The 20,245-nt window shown below is 36.2% G+C and overlaps 2 non-coding genes across 2 annotated transcripts; both read left to right on the top strand.

The window, feature by feature from the left end:
- Positions 1-8,897: 8,897 nt before the first annotated feature.
- LOC121208159 (small nucleolar RNA R71) lies at positions 8,898-9,004 on the top strand. Its single transcript, XR_005903117.1, has one exon. It is a non-coding gene; the product is annotated as a small nucleolar RNA R71 (small nucleolar RNA).
- Positions 9,005-19,804: 10,800 nt separating this feature from the next.
- LOC121207586 (small nucleolar RNA R71) lies at positions 19,805-19,911 on the top strand. Its single transcript, XR_005902670.1, has one exon. It is a non-coding gene; the product is annotated as a small nucleolar RNA R71 (small nucleolar RNA).
- The last annotated feature ends 334 nt before the right edge of the window (positions 19,912-20,245 follow it).

Raw genomic sequence — 20,245 nt, forward strand, 5'->3', positions numbered from 1 at the left:
TACCTGTAACACTCACAATTGATCATCCTTTATTTATCAAAATTGAACTATAACTTTCACCATTGAGCCGTTTGGAATACTACTGGATATTCTATGAACCTTCAACCTAGGATAAATTGCCGATGCCATGTCCCAGACATGGTCTTACACTGGTTCTCATATATGCGTGCTGATGCATGTCCCAGACATGTATTACACTAGCACAACTCTTAGTCGATGCGTGTCCCGGACACGTCTTACACTGGCTCTCTCTGTTGAGGCCGATGCATGTCCCAGACATGTCTTACTCTGGCACTCATAATATGGCTGAAGCATGTCCCAGACATGTCTTACACTAGCCCTCGTCTGGATGCCGATGCCATGTCCCAGACATGGTCTTACACTGGCTCTCATAATGTGGCCGAAGCATGTCCCAGATATGTCTTACACTAGCGTACAAATCACCCAATGTCTTGGCACGAATATCCAGTTCATATACTACGGTTTCAACGGGATATTTCTACTATCTCAATTATTATAAGGCATTTTCAATTATAACTTAACAATTCATACAATATCAATTCAATGACAATATGAATACAAGTATTAACAGTGTAGTTGTATTATTTACATACAACTTACCTCGGTTTACAAAAAGTTCTTGGCTAGTCGGCTTATTCGGATTGCTTGGCTTTGCCCTGGTCTAGGCTCGGTTTTGGAAAATCTTGATCTATAATAACAATATGCATCCATTTAGTCACTAAACACAATTAGGCATTCATAAATTCACAACTTTGGTAAAATGACCATTTTGCCCCTAGGCCTTGGCAAAATGACCATTTTACCCCTATTCTTGAAAATTATTTTTTATCGAATTTCTTCTTATTTCAAGCCTTTCTAAACTCTTTTTACTACTAGGGCAATCCCAAATTCTAACTATTTCACACACTAACCACTTATTTTACAACTTATGCAAAATAGTCCCTTTAGGTGATTTCATGCTAACATTTTTCACAAAAGTTGTTTATAACACAACTAGGACTCATATTCTTCCATAAAAAACTCAGAATATATCACAAATACATCCATGGAAAAATCCTAAACTCTTGACTATTTTGTAAGATATCACCCTCATTTGAAAGCTCATGCTTCAAGGGTCTCAAAAATGCAAAAATCATTAAGAGAAACTATCAAAATCACTTACTTATGAGTGCTTCAAGTTGCTGAAATTTCAAGCTCTTAAACCCCAAATATTTGCTGATATTTTCGGCTAAGAAGGGAGAAATGATGATAGCTTTTTCCTTCTTTTTTTTTCTTTTATTAAAAATGAAACTAGTCAAAATTGGTGACCCTAAGCTTCACCTAACTTTGACAATTTTGTCTCCCCTCACTCCATGGCCGGCTAACACTATTAAAAAGGGTGTAATTTCCCTTTAAAAGCCCTCAATTTTGATTCTCTAGCTATTTAACACATTTGGGCACTAAAATGTAACTTTTGTCTTTTATGCGATTTAGTCATTTTTCGAAATTGGACTAGAAATTGCTAAAATTAACTTACCAAAATTTAGATGCACTTATATAATCGTACCATAACCTCATAAAAATAATAAAAATAATTTTCTAACTTCAGATTTGTGATCCCGAGACCACTGTTCCTACTAGGCCCTAAATCGGGTTGTTACATTTATGATGATGCTTTTCATGAAAGTGGGAATTTGCATAATTCGAATTGATAAATGTGAGTATGTGAATGAGGTGTTGGTGTCTTGGTTGTGGTTGATTTGGTTGTATGTATATGCTTAGATTGGTGTTATATGTTGTTGTGTAGGTGTGTGCAACAAAGGGTGACAAAATGGCTTGGCAAATACCTTTATTTTGTCCACATGGGTAGACAGACGGACGTGTTTCTAGGTCATGTGTGACACACGGCTTGCCCCATGGGCGTGTGTTCTGGCTGTGTTTCCCCTGCACCTTAATTGTTGCAAAACAGAATGCTTAGAATTGAGCACATGGGCAGAGACATGGGCATGTGTCTTGGGCGTGTGAAGTCTGCACCTATTTTATGAAAAATCAAAATTATTAAATCGACCACACGACCTAGCACACGGGTGTGTGACTTGGCCGTGTGTCTTCAATTTGTTCTTGGGTGACAAATAGAGAGTTACACAGGTTAGGGATACGGGCGTGTGTGACCACACGGCCTGCCCACACGGACGTGTCCCAAGTCACACGGGCATGTTACCCCTATTTAGTGAAAATTTTTCTAAGTGTTGTTAAATTTTCTAAAGTTCTCGGTTTAGTCCCGAACCGCTTCCAATTCATGTTTTTGGCCTCATAGGTTCGTTTTAGGGATGGCACATGAATGAATGTGCAAAGTTTTAATTTTGGATGCCTCGATTTTGTATGATTGCTCGTGTATAGTCCAGTAATGCCTCGTATCCTGTTCCGGCATCGAATATGGGTAAGGAGTGTTACATTATACATAACTTATTACATATAAAAACTTACAATTTTCAACCCCGAACGATGCCTACGGACCCGACTTTGATTTCTTTAAACAGCCTCTAATCGAGCCTAAAATTTGGCCAAAAGTGGCCACACGACCCAAAAATCTAGCCCATGTGATCCACACAGCCTGCAGACACGGCCATGTAACACTAGGCAGTTTTAAAAAATAGCTCAGTTTCACAACGTATTCAAGTTCCAAACGAGATTTTGGGTCGAATTCACACACCTGATTGTTGATAAAATTAACTACACTTCTAGAACTCCCGGAACTTACATTCATTCATCAATTTACACGAATTAAACCACAAAAATCAAGAAAAATAATTCCTAAAATCGAAGTTTTAGCCTCCAAAGTTCATAAACTTACTTCCTCAAAATAATGTCGAAATGATTCTACTCTGCTGGAAGGTTAGGATTCTCACACCTTTCACCTAACCGCACATCATAAAAATTCTAATTAAAACGTCGAATAAAGACATTCAAGCACAAAGCCAACTTGCTCACAAACCCAATTAAAACCAAAATAATAAGAACAACAAGAAGAGTAACCAACAAACTTACACTATGGTAGGGGAAGAACCACGCTACAAGAACGTACGAACAGTAGAAAAATTTAAGAGATAGCAACAAGAAAGGCTCAATAAAAATAAAGGAAAAGAAAAGAAAAAGACTAAAGGAAGAAAAGATTGCAAAAAGGCAGAACAATGGTAACCAAATGTAAGAAAAACGTAAAGGAAGGAAGGAATTTGTGCAGTTACAAGTGGGAGAGAAATTAGGAGTTTGATGGAGTAAGACTTAAAAATTAACTAAATCACATAATAAATTCTAATCTGATCCAAATTCCTTGTAATATCCCGAATTAGAGCCTAATCGGAATAGTGGTTTCGTGACCACAGATTCGAGATAGAAATAATTATTTTATAATTATTTTGATGTTTGTGATATGATTGCATGATTGTGTGAAAATTTCGTGATGAAATCCTATACCTAAAGTGCTTAAATTGAAATTAGGGACTAAATCAAATAATTTGTAAAATTTGCATTCTAGGAGTTTTTAGTATGAAATTGCTTTGGAATATTAATCAGGAGATCTTAAATAGCAATTTGACCAATTTCTAAGTCTATGGACAAAAATTGGACATGGATGGAATTTTTGGAAAGTTTAGTAGTAAGGGCATTTTGGTCATTTGTATATTAAATGAAATAAAATGGGAAAAATAACACAAAATGATCATCTTCTCCATATTGTTGCTGCCGAATTTTACCTCTCCCCATAGCTAGGGTTTCTTCAACTTTCAAGCTTCATAGTAAGTGATTTCATGTCCCGTTTTTAATGATTTTTATGTTTTTGAAATCCCGGTAACTCGAATTAACTTATGCTAGCAATAATTCAACCTATGGTTCATAATTGGAAAAATAGCCATAGGTCAAATTTGTGTATATTGGTGTTTTATGATAGAATATGAGGTTTTAAATTAAGTTAGACAACTTATGCTACTCGGTTTTAAGTGAAAACGAGTAAAAAGGCTTAATCGGTAAAAATACCTAATAGTCATAAGTACATGTTAGAGTGTGAATTTGATGTTTCCATAGAAGGGAAAAATGATCATCATATCATAAAACATAAGAATAAGGGATGAAGTTTAATTCCCGAGCCTAGGGGCAAAAGTGTAATTATGCAAAAGTTTAGGGGCAAAAATGTAAGTTTGCCAAAGTTCGTATTAAATGTTGTTTTGATGAATGTATGTATTAAATAAGATTAATTTGGCATTATAGATCAAGAGAAACGAGATTCAAGTCGCGATTGAGGGAAAAACAAAGTTTACGAAGAATAGGCTCGATTGCTAATATTTTGTATCGAGGTAAGTTCATGTGTAAATGTAGTAACATAATTGCCATTTTGAGCAATTTAATGTTGTTTATATGATATGATGCTTATTATTATCATGAAATGTTATGTTTTGTGGTTATTGTTGAATAATATGTAATTATGTGAATTACTTGATGAGTATGAACTATCATCAAGTATCGGTTTCGATATTCCGTGGAAGACGGCAAAGATGTGAGATCGAGGAAAAAGTCCGTTTGAACCTTAGGAATAGATTAGAATACAAGTGACATGTCACTAGGATACTTGAGTTCTGAACTCGTTGAGTTGAGTCCAAGTTTGTGAGATGTAACTAGGCATCTGAATTCGTTGAGTTGAGTCCGAGTTCACTTATGGGCGGGTTACATGGTAGCTTGGCTACATAAGTTCCGCAAGCTATTGAGTTTGTCTAGCTGCGGGTATGGCACTTATGTTCATGAAATCCGCGTATTTGAATTATATTCCGATGTGTTCCTTAAGTGAATGAGAAGAATGCCTAAAATGAAGGTGACATATTGGTAAGCATGGTGAATGAGAAAATTTGACAGGTATGTGCTTAAATCCTCGGGTTGAAAACTTGGTATGATGAAATCGTAGAAAGATATTAAATGCAAATGAAACATGAATGTCTTGGTGTTGTTTATGCAAATGATGTTTTATGTGGAATTTCATGATTATGTTACTTGCTATTTGCATGTGAACTTACTAAGCATCTGTGCTTACTCCCTTCTTTTCATTCATTGTAGTTGTTGACAAGCCGGCTTGAGAATCGGGATAGGTCGAAGATTCGTCCACACTATCCGAAGGCTTAAATTGGTAAAATGGCTTGTGTGTTTTGAATGTGGCTTGTATGGCAAAATACTCACTTTGTGTAAATGATCTTATGATATGGCTATGGTTTGGCAAGAAAAGGGTTTGTAAATGATTAGCCATTGGAATGGTCAATCTAAGTCATATTTGATGTTATGTATGTTTAAAATGCTATTTAGTCCATGAAAATATATAGTAAAGTAAAATTTGCCATAAAATAGATTCTGATAGCAGCAGTGATGTAAATTTGAAAAATCACTAAAAATAGTAGAAATAGAATTAAATGATGAGTAAGTTATGAAATTGAATCTTGATGAGTCTATTTTCATATGGATGGAACAAAACAGTTATATGAGTTATATTTGGTGAGATATTTAAGTTCAATTGATGATATGTGTATTATGATTTGTTGAGTACATTTCATACGAGCTTACTAAACTTTATAGCTTACTTTGTTTATTTTCCCGTGTTTTATAGTAATTTCAAAGCTAGCTCAAATTCGGGGATCATCGAAGACTACGTCACACCATTCAACCATCACTTTTGTATTTTTGATCTCATGGTTTGGTCATATGGCATGTATAGGATTATTGAGTTTTGACATTTGAAATGGCTTGTGAATGGTCATGTTTTGGTTTGTATAAATAGCCATGAGTCTTAGCTTAATTTGGTGTATTTGGTTATGTGCATATATGTGCATATATGGTTGATAGTTGAGTTCATGAACGAATGTGTGAATGACTTGTATTATGAGGTTTGTGGAATTGGTACATGCTTGTGAATTGGTGCAAAATGATGCATGTTAAGTAAAGGTTTAACTAGTTGATTTGTGTATGTATTTTCGTATGTTTTGATAGAGTAAAATTTGAAGTTATAAGCATGTTGGAATATTGGTATTGGACATGGTATGAATTATTGCTAAATTGGATGTTTATTTAGGCTTTGAATTGGTGCCATTTCGGTTCTATAGGTATACACAGATTTGGGTGGCAAGTTGACTTGGTAAATAGCCTATTTTTGTCCACAGGGGCAAAGACACAGGCGTATGTCTCATCCATGTGTGACACATGGACATGTTGCACGGCAGTGTGTCCCTTAGTGTTGAAATTAAAATCATATCAGTATGCTCCACAAGGCCTCACACATGGGCATGTGACCTAGCCGTGTGGTATAAGTCAGTATACCTTACAGGTTTGGCACGACTTGGCACACGGGTGTGTATGGCCATTTATAGGGCACACATGCTAGCTACACAGGCGTGTGTGTTGGTCGTGTGACCCAAGTCAGAGAGATACACGGGGTAGGACACGGGCTGGGACACGACCATGTGCTCCCATTTCAAATGTCCACACGGCCTGCCACATGAGCGTGTGTCCCCTGTTTTGAGAAAAATTTTCTAAGTTTGTAAAATTTTTTTAAGTTTTTGGTTTAGTCTCGAATCACTCCAAAGTATGTTTAGGGCTTGTAGGCTCGTATTAGGGACAAATTGGTTGAATTTGAATGATGAATGTATGAAATAATGTTATGTATGCTAAATGGTTGTTTAATTGTTTTGTAAATTCGGTAATGCTCCGTAACCCTATTCCAGCGTTGAATAAGGGTGAAGGGTGTTACATTTTTTGGTATCAGAGCTATAGTTTGTTGATTCTAGGAGTAACATAGTATATGTGAGAGTCTAGCTATACATGCCATATATAAACTGTGATAGTGAGATGACTCCTGACATTTGAAATATGTTTTCATATAGTAAATGGATCACAATCGAGCCATAGCTGATGAGGTTGAGAGTAATGTGCCCGCTCCAGCTCAAGGGACAGCGCAGTCTGATTCTAGACCCGTAACAGGCAGCCAGGGAGGAGAGGCTAGAGAAGCCTTCTTCCAAATGATGAACGAATGGTTCACGCAATATACTTGAACGGAGCCGGCTGCTCAACAACCTCCACCCCCTTCTAATCCCCAATCGGTTACTGTAGCTCATCAATGAGTCAAGCTTTTAAGATTATCAAGCCTCCAATTAACAAGATTCGTAAGCACGGGGCTGAAGAATTTAGAGCTAATGTTGATGATGACCCTGGGAGAGCTGGGTTTTGGCTTGAAAATACGATTTGAGTGTTTGATGAGCTTTCTTGCATGCCAACTGAATGTTTAAAGAGTGCTATATCCCTTTTGAGAGATATCGCATATCAATGGTGGAATACATTAGTATCAATGGTGCCGAGGAAGAGAGTCACCTGGGAATTTTTTCAGACCGAGTTTCGAAAGAAATACATCAGTTAATGGTTTCTGGATCAAAAGCATACAAAGCCGCATGACGTTAACTGAGTATGAGAGAGAATTTGTACGGTTGAGCAAGTATGCTCTGGAGTAACTTTCTACCAAAGAGATTATGTCTAAGCGGTTTGTTGACAGGTTGAACGAAGATATTAAACTTCTGGTCAGAATATTAGATTTGAAAGAATTTGTTGTGTTAGTTGACCGGACTTGCAAATCCGAAGACTTTAGTTGAGAAAAGAGAAAGGCTAATTCAAAGGTAAGAGATTCGAGGAAGAGGTCAATGAGTAAACCTTATCATTCCTCGTCAAAGAAATCAAAAGATTATTTTAACCGTTCGACCATTTCAGCAGGATATTCCAATAAAGATCGCGGAAAGCAATACACTAGTCCTAAAGCCCAAGCTACATCAGTATCAAGTGTTGGCAACGTGAAAACCATTAAACCTAAGTGTCAACAGTGTGGAAGATAGCATTTTGGAGATTGTTGGATGAAAAATAATAATAGAGCTTGTTATAGTTGTGGTTCACGAGATCATTTTATCTGAAATTGTCCTGAGTTAAATGAAAAAGATAAATCTCAGAATGCAAGATCAAGTAATACAGCTATTCGAGGGAGGCCGCCGAGAAAAATGGGAAATGCAAATGGTAATCATGGTATAATGAAAGATTCTACAGTGAGATCTGAGGCTAGAGTACCTACTAGAGCTTATGCTATTCGCGTCGCGAAGATGCATCATCACCAGATGTCATTACCGGTACATTCTCTCTTTACGACACTAATGTTATTATATTGATTGATCTTGGATCGACTCATTCGTATATATGTATGAATTTGGTGTCTAATAAGAGTTTGCCTGTTGAATCTACTGAGTTTGTGATTAAAGTATCGAACCCCTTAGGCAAGTATGTTCTAGTTGACAAAGTTTGCAAGAACTGTCCTTTAATAACTCAGAGTTACTGTTTTTCGGCTAACTTGATGCTTTTGCCATTTGATGAGTTCGATGTAATTATGGAAATGGATTGGTTGACTTTGCATGATGCTGTTATGAACTGCAGAAGAAAGATTATAGAATTGAAGTGTCAGAATAGTGAAATTCTTTAGATTGAATCTGATGAGTCGAGTGGATTGGTATTCTGTATGCACACCTCTGCCACTTGAGTCACACCTCATTACTGATGTACCTGCGTAGAAAAAAAGTAAACTGTCAATCTTTTTATTGAGAAGTTCTACCTGATTACAGAGCATGGTGACTGAATCGATATTATAAACGCTGGCTATTTTCGTTGGCTTTGTCCTCATAACTTGCCACTGATAGTTATTCAATGACATCTCCTCTATAAATTCATAGGCATCTTCTAGTGTTTTATTGTTGATGGTTCCGCCAATAGCTGCGTCAACCATTTGCCGAGTCGAAGGATTCAGGCCATTGTGGAATGTTTGTACTTGAAGCCAAAGCGGTAACCCATGGTGAGGGCACCTTCTCAGTTAGTCATTGTATCTCTCCCATGCATCGTAAAGTGTTTCTAAATCCATCTGCACAAAAGAAGAGATATCATTACGTAATTTAGCCGTTTTAGCCGGCGAAAAATATTTTAGTAAAAATTTCTCGGTCATTTGTTCCCAAGTAGTGATAGACCCTCGTGGTAACGAGTTCAACCACTGTTTAGCTTTGTTTCTCAGTGAAAAGGGAAATAACCGAAGACGAATGGCATCATTAGAAACGCCATTGATTTTGAATGTATAGCAAAATTCCAGGAAATTTGCTAAGTGAGCGTTGGGATTTTCATCCTGCAAACCATCAAACTGAACAAACTGCTGTATCATCTGAATAGTGTTAGGTTTTAATTCAAAAGTATTTGCAGCTATAGCAGGTCTAACTATGCTAGATTCAGTTCTTGTTAAAGAAGGTTGAATATCGTCTTCTCGCTCGTTCTCTGTGTATCGTAAGCTACGGCTTATTTCTCTTTGATTTTTGTGAATTGTACGATCAATTTCTTCGTCAAAAAGTAATGGTCCCGACGGGTTTCTTCTAGTCATAAACTATAAAAACCTGCCAAGAGAGAGAAAAAGTAAATTAATAAATAATAAAATAAAATAAAATTGTAAGAAAAATAAATGGCTAAAGTAATAAAAATTTAGTGTTCCTAATATTTTGATTCCCCGACAACGGCGCCAAAAACTTGATCGCGTGATTCGTAGCAAGTAATAAATATTTATAATGAAGATCAAACCTAGACTAACTATTATCACGACGAAAAGGCAAGCGCACCTATTGAACAATAGTATAGTAATGGCAAGACCGGGATATCGTACCCAAGGGAACCAAAAGTACTAGTAACAACTATCTTTTTATTATCTAGCCTAAGAATAAAAGGGTTTGTTTATTAAACTAATTATCTAAACTAATTAACTAATTTAATTAAAGCAAAGAGAAAGTTTAGAAAAAGATTTGAAGAAAAGCAATTGATAAATACGACACCCAAGGAGGAATCCACCTAGATTTCACTAGTTATCTGACTCTGAATCGGACGATTTATTCACTTGACTTGATCTGTGAGATTCCCTAACCAATGTTATTATCCCTTTCGAGACTAATAATGTCTAACCCTCAGTTGAATTAATCAAAATTTATTTCTTAATTAAAACCCCTAGGGAAGCAGTAAATCACTCTATTGACTCCCATATTAGGTTTCACCCTAATCCGGCAAAATCTCATAACCCTATTTCTAGGCGTTCGATCAACTCTGCTTAATTATGCCAGATCTACTCTTAGGCAGGGTCTATTCCTCCTCTGCATAAGCACATCAAATCATGAATTAATACCCGGAATATTAACTCAAGCATTAAGAACACATAATTAAGAACAAATCAAGTATTTATCATACTGTTCAGATAATAGTAACAAGATCCATCATAGGTTTTATCCCCCTTAGGTATCTAAGGAGTTTAGTTCATAATAAAATAAAAGTACATCTCAAAAGTATAAAAATAACAAAACATGAAGAAAACTCTAAAACCCCTGAAGGAATTCTGAGAGAGATCTTCAGTCTTGGAGTAGCTCCGGCTTTTGGGATGGATCGTCTGGCTTCCTTCAAGTAATTCCTGGCGTGCAGTTCTGTATTCCAGAAATGTTCTGGAAGAGGCCCCCGTCTCTAGGTCATACTTAGGGTGTATATATAGGCTTTGGATTAGCTTTCTTCCTCCCTAAGTACCCTTTTCCGTGTAAAATACAACTCTTTGAAAAAGGGACACGCCCGTGTGCCACAACCATGTAAGGTGTTTGCCAGGCCGTGCTCGATCCGTTAAATTGCACACGGTCGTGTGGGTCAATGGCCAGGCCGTGTAAATCATGACAGCCTTGGTCGACACCCTCGAAGGACATGGGCGTGTGAGCAGCCCATGTGCCAAGGCTTAGGCCGCGTGATCTTCCCGATTTGGTCTATTTTGTCCCTTTTTAGCTCGTTTTTGGCTCCTTTTGACTCTTGGTGCTCTTCTGAGTAAAAAACATGAAATGAATGGATTAAGAGCACCAAAATCTACAAATCTAGTAATAAACATCCATAAATATGCTAAGTATTTGGGATATAAATATGTATAATTTGGCGTTTATCATACACACTGAATATGGCTCACCAAAGAGCTATCAGAAATTGGGTATATAATTCCATCATCCAACCATTTGATAATCTCATTCTTATTTACTTTCTTCATGACAAGATTCAGTCTCTTTTGTTGTTTAATGATTTGCCATGGTAATCTTCAAGTATTCTTTTGTGCATGAATATTGCTGTGCTAATTCCTTTGATATCCACAATTGACCATCCTAAAGCTTTCTTGGATTTTTTTTAAGACTTCCAGTAACTGCATCTCCTAGTCTGTTGTAAGTTTGGGAGAGATAACAACAGGCAGTGTATTGTTATCTCCCAAATAAGCATAGTTCAAATGCACTAGTAATGGCTTCAACTCCAACACTGGTGGGTCTTCTATTGACGATCGAGGAGGGTTGAAAGATCAACCTGGCAAGTCTAACGATTCAAAGCTCCTCCTGAATCCATTTCTAGATTGTTGAATTTCCATCAGTTCTCCAAATTCTTTAGTCAATTCTGTTTTAGTTAATCAAACTGAGTCTGCATCAAAATTGTTGTGCATATGTCCTACAAATTCTTCTTGAATTGTAATGTCAACAAATTCAATAGCATGACATTCTTTATTTGGGTCTGCACACTTTAATGCATCAAACACGTTAAATGTCAACTGCTGATCATTAATTCTCATGGTTAACTCACCTTTTTGTACATTAATCAATGTCCTACCAGTTGCTAAGAAATGTCATCCAAGTATTATGGGTACCTCTTTATCTACTTCACATTCCAGAAAAATAAAATCTGTTAGAAAGATGAACTTGCCAACTCTTTCCAGTACATCTTCAATTTTACCTTCTGGATGGACGTATGGTCTATCACCTAGTTGTAGTGTGAATGTAGTAGGTCATGCCTTTCCTATCCCGAGTTTCCTAAAAACAGACATAGGCATTAGATTGATACTTGCACCTAAATCAAATAATGCTTTGCCTACATAATGGTTTCCAATTGAGCAAGGTATAGTGAAACTCCCTAGATCTTTTAATGTTGGTAGTAGTTTGTTTTTCAGCATTGTTGTGCACCATTCAGTAAGTACAATAGTTCTGAACTCCCCTAATCTTCTCTTCTTGGATAGGATATCTTTCATAAATGTCACATTGTTAGGCATTTTTTCTAATGCTTCCACTAAAGGTATGTTAATGTGTAATTATTTCAAGGCCTCTAGAAATTTCTCGAATTGAGCTTCTTGCTTTGGCTTTTGGAAATGCTGGGGAAAAGGTGGCGATGGCCTTCCTTCCATTTGTTGAGGTTTCTTTGCCATGGCTTTTGTATAGGCTTTACAAGATGAATTTGCTTTTGTATGGATTTTTTTACTCCCATCTTTTGTAGTTTGTTCCACTAATGATTTGAAAGTTGAGCTTTTGGGAAATTTTGAACTTTCCTCCTCAATAAAGGCATCATTTACAACTCCTGGCAGTTGAGTGCCACTTCGAAGTGTTATGGCCTTACATTGTTCCTTTCCATGAGATCGAGAACTTTCTGTGTCACTAGGCAATGCTCCTTGTTTCTGGAACTTAAAGCTATGGCAATTTGTCCCACTTGATTCTCTAGAGCTCTTAAGGAAGATGCCTGGCTCTGGATAATCGCATCATTCTTAGCCATATACTCTTTCAATAGAGCTTCCATAGTTGATGTTAAAGATGACAAACTTTGTTACGCAGTTTGCCATAGCATTGATAGATTGTAACCAGGTGGTATGTAACACCCCGTACCCGAGACCGTTGCCGGAGTCGGACACGAGGGGTTCACTGACTGAATTCGCTTACTATCGCAGTCCATTATAAAATTTTCCAGGCAGTTGGCTAACTGCGACACTGTCACCTTAAAAATCATATCTTGAGTTTCACAACTCGAAAATCAGTTTCGTAATTTTTAGCTGAAACTACACTCATATGCCCATCTACATATTTTTTTCTAGAATTTTTGGTCAGGCCAATTAGTACAGTTTATTAGTAAAAGTCTCCCATGTTACAGGGATCGACTACACTGACCTTTGCGCATTACGACTTGGATATCTCCCTGCACAGAGCTTCAATACTGATGCCGTTTGTTTCTATAGAAACTAGACTCAGAGAGGAATCTATACATATATGGAATGACTCCTGATTATCTCTGGTTAATTTCAAATGAATTTCCAAAGTCGGAACAGGGAATCCAGAAACCGTTCTGGCCCTGTCTCACGAGAACCTGAATATCTCTTAACATACTGTCCATATGATCGTTTCGTTACTTTCCTATGAAAATATATTCATCAAGGTTCATTTACATAATTTATTCATTATTTAATTCCAATCCTACTATTTTTAGTGATTTTCCAAATCTACATCACTGCTGCTGCCAGCATCTGCCTTTAAGGTAGACTTTACCTATTTCATAGTTTCCATGATTCAACTAGCCCTTTTAGCATAAATAGCACAAATTATGATAGTGATTAACCATTCCATACCAAATGATTATAACATTATGCTCAAACATATATAAGCCATTTCGCATGGCTATATACATTAACCAAAATATTCTTCCGCCACTAGTCTATTTTATACATGCCATAAGATAATCCAAAACATAGCAGTACCAAACAGTGGATAGTGATAGTGTGACTAGTTGCTGACGATCCCCGAGCCTGTAGCTTCACAATGAGATCTATAAAACAGAGGAAACAGAGTAAACGGAGTAAGCATTACAATGCTTAGTAAGTTTTAAGCAGTGTCAACAGATAACAATCAAATTATAACATAGTTGTTCGTAATTTTTATTTCACTCTTCCTTCTGGCATACCATCCCTTTACCGAATATGCACATCTCATCATATACAATAGGCAGATAAACTTTCACATAAAAGTGAGCTCATGTGACATAGATATATCGTATGATTTCACATGACCTCTCACACTGATCCGATGTCACATAATCATAGGAATAGTCTCATAGATTGCTCTCGTATGCATCACATAACTACCTTATGATTTAGTGCAAATCAAGCTCACATATAAACTTGGAGTACATACCTGTTTAACCTTTCGCATTGAATATATTTATAAGCAATTCTTATTACGAAGTCTTACCCGGACATAATCTCCACACGAAGTTATCGGGTCTTACCCGGACAAAATCCCCACACGTAGTCATCGGGTCTTACCCGGACAAAATCCCCACACGTAGTCATCGGGTCTTTAGAGCTCGGATATAGTACGAGCACGAAGCTTACGGACATTAATCAGTGATAATATTCTCGCATAAAGCCTGCGGGGTTTTAACCCGGATATAGTACTGACACAAATGCCCTTCGGGACTTATCACATTTATACACTTTCACATCCATCACGTTGGCCACTCGGCCCTGTCACATATATACACTTTCACATTCATCACATCGGCCATTAGGCCTTATCACATATATACACTTTCACATTCATCACATCGGCCATTAGGCCTTATCACATATATACACTTTCACATTCATCACATCGGCCATTAGGCCTTATCACATGTATATACACTTTCACATTCATCACATCGGCCATTAGGCCTTATCTCATATATGCATGTTTACATCCATCACATAGAATCCTAAATCAAAATATAGATTTTCATGTTTTCACATCACAATTATCCAAATATACTTCACATACCACATATACTTTCACGTATACATACTGTCTTGGCTGAATCTACATCTATCATTTTCCAATATCACAATTTAGAATTCACGTATGGGTTTAATCAATAGCTTATGAGCAACTAAAACAAGTTTATCAAGGTTTACAACACAATCTCAAATTCAGCACAAGCTGTTTTTCCTGAGCAATAGTCACTAAATTATTTATAACTGGAGCCACAAAACTCCAAATCACTTTCCGTTAATTTTTCCTGAATATAGACTCGTATATCTTCCATCAATAAAATTTCCAGAATTTTAGGTTTGGCCAATCAATACCAGATTTTTTTTAAAGTTTCCCCTGTTTCACTGTTTGACTAATCTGACCACTCTTCACTACGAATCAAATTTCTCATTTTACAGAATTCAAAATGTGTTGTATTTGATTTCATTTGAAACTAGACTAATTAAGGAGTCTAAGAATATAAATTTTATCTTATAACCATTTTTGTACAATTTATAATGATTTTCTAAAAACAGAACAAAGGATTACAGTGTCATTCTGCGCTGTCTCACACAACTTTAAGTATCTCATTATCGGAAATTCCTTTGCTTTCACGGTTTCGTTTATAAGAAACTAGACTCATTAAGATTTAATTTCATGTCTCATTCAGCCTCTAATTCAAATCCATAAATTTATGGTGATTTTCTAAAGTCACGTTACTGCTGCTGTCCTAAGCAGACTATTTCAAATTACCCTTAAATTCTCAAGCTCAAACACTTAAGAACTTACTATTTGAGCTTAGAACATATCATGGCCACATCATATCTTATTAAATCAACTCATCATGTCCTATTATAATTGAATTTACTCAACGTTTAATCACTTAAAACTTACCTCGGATGTTATCGAATTATCACGAATCGACTATTCAGCTACTTTCTCTTTCCCTTATCCGAAATTTGTGCCCCTTTTTGTCCTTGAGCTTAATTAAACAAATTCAACTTATCACATCTCTATTATTCAAAAAAAATCACATTCGGCACATTTAAAAGAAACATTGATAAGTCTCAAAACACAAGCAACACTTATCAAAGTCATGTAATTTACGCACTTTACAAGGCACTACTACATTTATAATCTTACTTCTTCTTTGACCGAATGCTTCCACACTCATGTCTTCATTAACAACCTCTGAAACTACAATTTATTCACATCCTTATTTATGTTACATTCGGCTATCATAATAAAAATATATAAATAGTTACACAATAACCACTTTATCCTAAAGTCATTTTAGCATATAATGCACAAACATTATACCACCACCATTAAATACATGACATAACCGAATCAACAAAATCATGAGCAACGTGTCAAATATAATTCACACTTATCATTACACTTTGGTCAATTTATCAAAATCATTAATAACCATCATTTGATGAAATCACCATAACCAACTTAACAATATAAACAAGCCATTTAAACCCCCAATTTATCAACTTTGACAAGTTTAAAACTCACCTAATGACTAATTACAAATTAAAGCTTCAAGCAATCAAATTTAACTCATCAAGAACTTGGCCGAATACACATTCTTTGACCAAAATCGAAATTCAACGTGGGGTTTATAAGGGATTGCATCTAGCTCATAAATTAAGTTCACAATTTCCTATTCATATGAAATTTAACCTCATGGAGTCTATTAAGTACTCTTAATCCCTTTTCTAACAACAAATTTCAAACATAGGATTTTCTATACAAAACCGTACATGCTTCCATAAAAAAAAATCTAAGAGAATAACTCATGGTTTAAGATAGAACTAAGATACAAACTCAATTTCACAAGTTTAAAAAAAAATGACATAAACTCATACCTTAGAATCAATCTATGCTAATGGCCAAATGTGTCTCAAGCTTTTTTTTTTCCCTTCTTTCTCTTTTCTACTCACGGAAATGGAGAAGAAGAAAAAGATGAACCAACTTTGTTTTTATCACCCATTTCTTTTAATATATGTTCATATTTCATATTATTTATTCATTTAACATTTAGTTTATTAATATAAAAGGCATATATTTTGTATCCCATACTCCTTATTTTATTGTTCCTAACATCCATCACTAACATAACATGTTTGTGACATGTTTCCACTCATAGCATGGCCGGCCACTATGCCTTAATTTGGGTAAATTGACGTGCAAACCCATCATTTTCACAATATGCATTAATAGGCCACTTTGCAATTGCCTAGCACATTTCTAAATTTTCTCACATAAGTCCTATTTGATAAAATTCACTTACAATTAACAAAATTTAAACATGAAATTTTCACACATGCACATGTACATATAATGAGCATGAATTATGACGGTTAATTATTTTTATGACTCGGTTTAGTAGTCCCGAAACCACTTCCCAACTAGGGTCAAATTAGGGGTGTCACAACTCTTCCCCCCTTTAGGGATTTTCGTCCCCGAAAATTTCTACCGATGCATAGTTTAGGATAACGTCCTCTTATTGAATTATATTCATATAAACATTAGCTCATCGATGGCAATTGTAATTCATTATTGATTTCGCATCGATCTATAAAATCATTTTCTTATCTTAAAACAAATACATAAACATTTCTACAAGTATGCACATATATCTCATTTTCTTGATTTCATAAGTAATAATCACTTAATTTAATTCACAATTGCATCTCAAACACATATTAAGCACATATTAATATGTATAATTCACATCATCAACCCACATATTTGTAACCCACATTTTCATTCATGTATAAGCTGTATCACTTATTCTGATCTTACTTAATTTATCATCTTAAATATACCTGTTGAATCATTCGAAATCATTACGGATAATCATTAGGCACATATAGCTCTTACAATGCCGTATCCTAGATATGGTCTTACATATTCTCACATATCGAGCCGATGCCATGTCCCAGACATGGTCTTACACACTATCTCAAATCAATGCCTTCGTCCCAGACGAGGTCTTACATGAATTCCACTTCACACACTTAGTGCCCACTGACGGATCTCGCACTCATAGTGCTCGGTTAAAGGAATTCGCACACACACAGTGCCTCTAATCATTCACACACATAGTGCTCTTATTCATTCGTTATTACACATTGAAATGACTTAACCAAGTCTATAAACATCATGTATGTACACTTGTAAACATATCATCTCATTTAAATTTGAATTCGTATAGTAATGAACACTTAAACTTTGCTCAAATTACCGGCACGAAGCCTACTAGGCACGAAGGCCCGAATACACGTCACCAGCATGGTTGCTCTTCGGGACCTAGCCCGGATATAACACCAGCACGAATGCTCTTCGGGGTTTAGCACGGATATTTCACTAGCACGAATGCTCTTCGGAACTTAGTCCGGATACATCACTAGCACGAATGCTCTTCGGAACTTAGTCCGGATACATCACTAGCACGAATGCTCTTCGGAACTTAGTCCAGATATGGTCACTTAGCACAAAGCCTTCGGGACTTAGCCCGGACATCATTCAAATAACCATGCACATTTAACAACAAATCATGGCACATTCGTATTTCATTTTCGTTAGCAAAACTCAAACACAAGACACTTATCATTCTTGCAATTTCGGCTCAATAGCCACACACAAAGAGCATGATTTTGATTTGCTTAAAACATGATCTAATAAAATCATAATTTAAGCTCTATTACTCAAGAACTTACCCCTTTCCGCTATCCGAAATCGACTCGGTAAGGTCGCACCCTTAATATAAATAATTGATAGAAAATATATATACATATAGTGGGTTCGCACACATAGTGCTTAATAATCAACCACGCACACTTAGTGCCATGTACTTTAAACTCGCACACTTAGTGCCATGCATTTCAAGCCCGCACACTTAGTGCCAATCTCACAACCGTGAACACTTATTGCCCGCACACTTAGTGCCAATCTCACAACCGTGAACACTTATTGCCCGCACACTTAGTGCTGAAAACCAACCACTCTATACGCTTCACTGCCTTTTTACATTCGACAATTTCGTCTCTACATACATATACACATATAGCAATACACATTAGTATATCATTTACATTACTTGAATACAAACACAACATACTTATCGACCATTCAACTTCCAGTTCCATAGCCACATACAAAAATCACATTTATAGTCATAACACTCCTTCAAAATTGCATCACTTATACCCTTATAATTCAATCCAAATCGAAATTCAAATACGAGTACATGATACGTACCTGATCAACTTAATAATTTAGGCATATCTAAATGAAGTTATATTGCAAATTCTCATAGTTAGAAGCTTGCTATAGCTCGATCGGGATCAAGATTCATTACAATAGAGCAAACACATTTTAATAGCCAAAAATCATCACACTATCATTTTATCACTTTATGGCATGTATAAATAGACTCACGTGTGCTACGTTAGTCCTAGAATCGACTAAACCGTAGCTCTGATACCAATCAAATGTAACACCCCGAACCCGAGACCGTCACCGGAGTCGAACACGAGGTGTTAACAGACTTTAAACCACTTATAAAAAAATTTCCCAGACACTACCAATCTGCGTACTAGTCGCTTTAAAAATCATATCTTGAGTTTCACAACTCGAAAATCAGTTTCACAACTGAAATTTGGATGTTGTTTCCACCCTAGATTGTATTTGTTGGAGTAGAGGTTATTATTGCTACGATTAAAATTCCCCGCGAAATACACAGAGGCGAGATTGGATGGGCATTCAACAAAAACATGATCTTCTCCATAGTATACGTAGGCTAATTTAGTAACCTTTATCTCCTGCAATACAGAAGGTCTTTTCAAAGTTTTAATCATATTTGTTAAAAATGGTATCTGAGTTGTTAAAGATGTAATTGCATCAAGTTCCATTGCTCCAGCAACTCTTCTACCAGTACCAACTCTAATAGTGGGGTACTGGTAATCATTATTTTCTATTCCTTCCAAAATTTTGTATGCTATATTATAGGATCTGTCAAGCAATGTCTCATTAGCAGAAGCATCCACCACCATTTGCGTATGAGCATTTAATCCATTGTAGAACATTTCCATCTGTGTCCAATGCTAAAACCATACAGTAGGCATTTTCTAATTAGTTCCTTGAAACACTCCCATGCTTCATATAATGTCTCATCTTCAGATTGCCTGAACGATGTAATGTTGTTCCTAAGCTTGGCATTCATGTTGGGAGGATTGCACCTAGGCAGAAATCTCTGACACAGTTCACTCTAAGATGCCATCGTACCTGATGGTAACGCATTCAACCATGATTTGGCACAATCTTGTAATGAATAAGGGAATAATTTTAATTTAAGGGCATCTTCAGGAACACCATGCTACCTGAATAAGTTACAAAGTTCAAGAAAAAGTCTCAAGTGCAATATGTGATCTTCAGTAGGTAAACCATTAAACTACCCTACCATTTGCAGCATCTGAAGCATTACTGGTTTTAATTCAAAGTGTTAAGCTTTATTATGTGACCTAAAAATTCCTAGACTTAGATGATCC

This window comes from Gossypium hirsutum, chromosome A01 (genome assembly GCF_007990345.1).
Source record: "Gossypium hirsutum isolate 1008001.06 chromosome A01, Gossypium_hirsutum_v2.1, whole genome shotgun sequence".
Taxonomy (NCBI): Eukaryota; Viridiplantae; Streptophyta; class Magnoliopsida; order Malvales; family Malvaceae; genus Gossypium; species Gossypium hirsutum.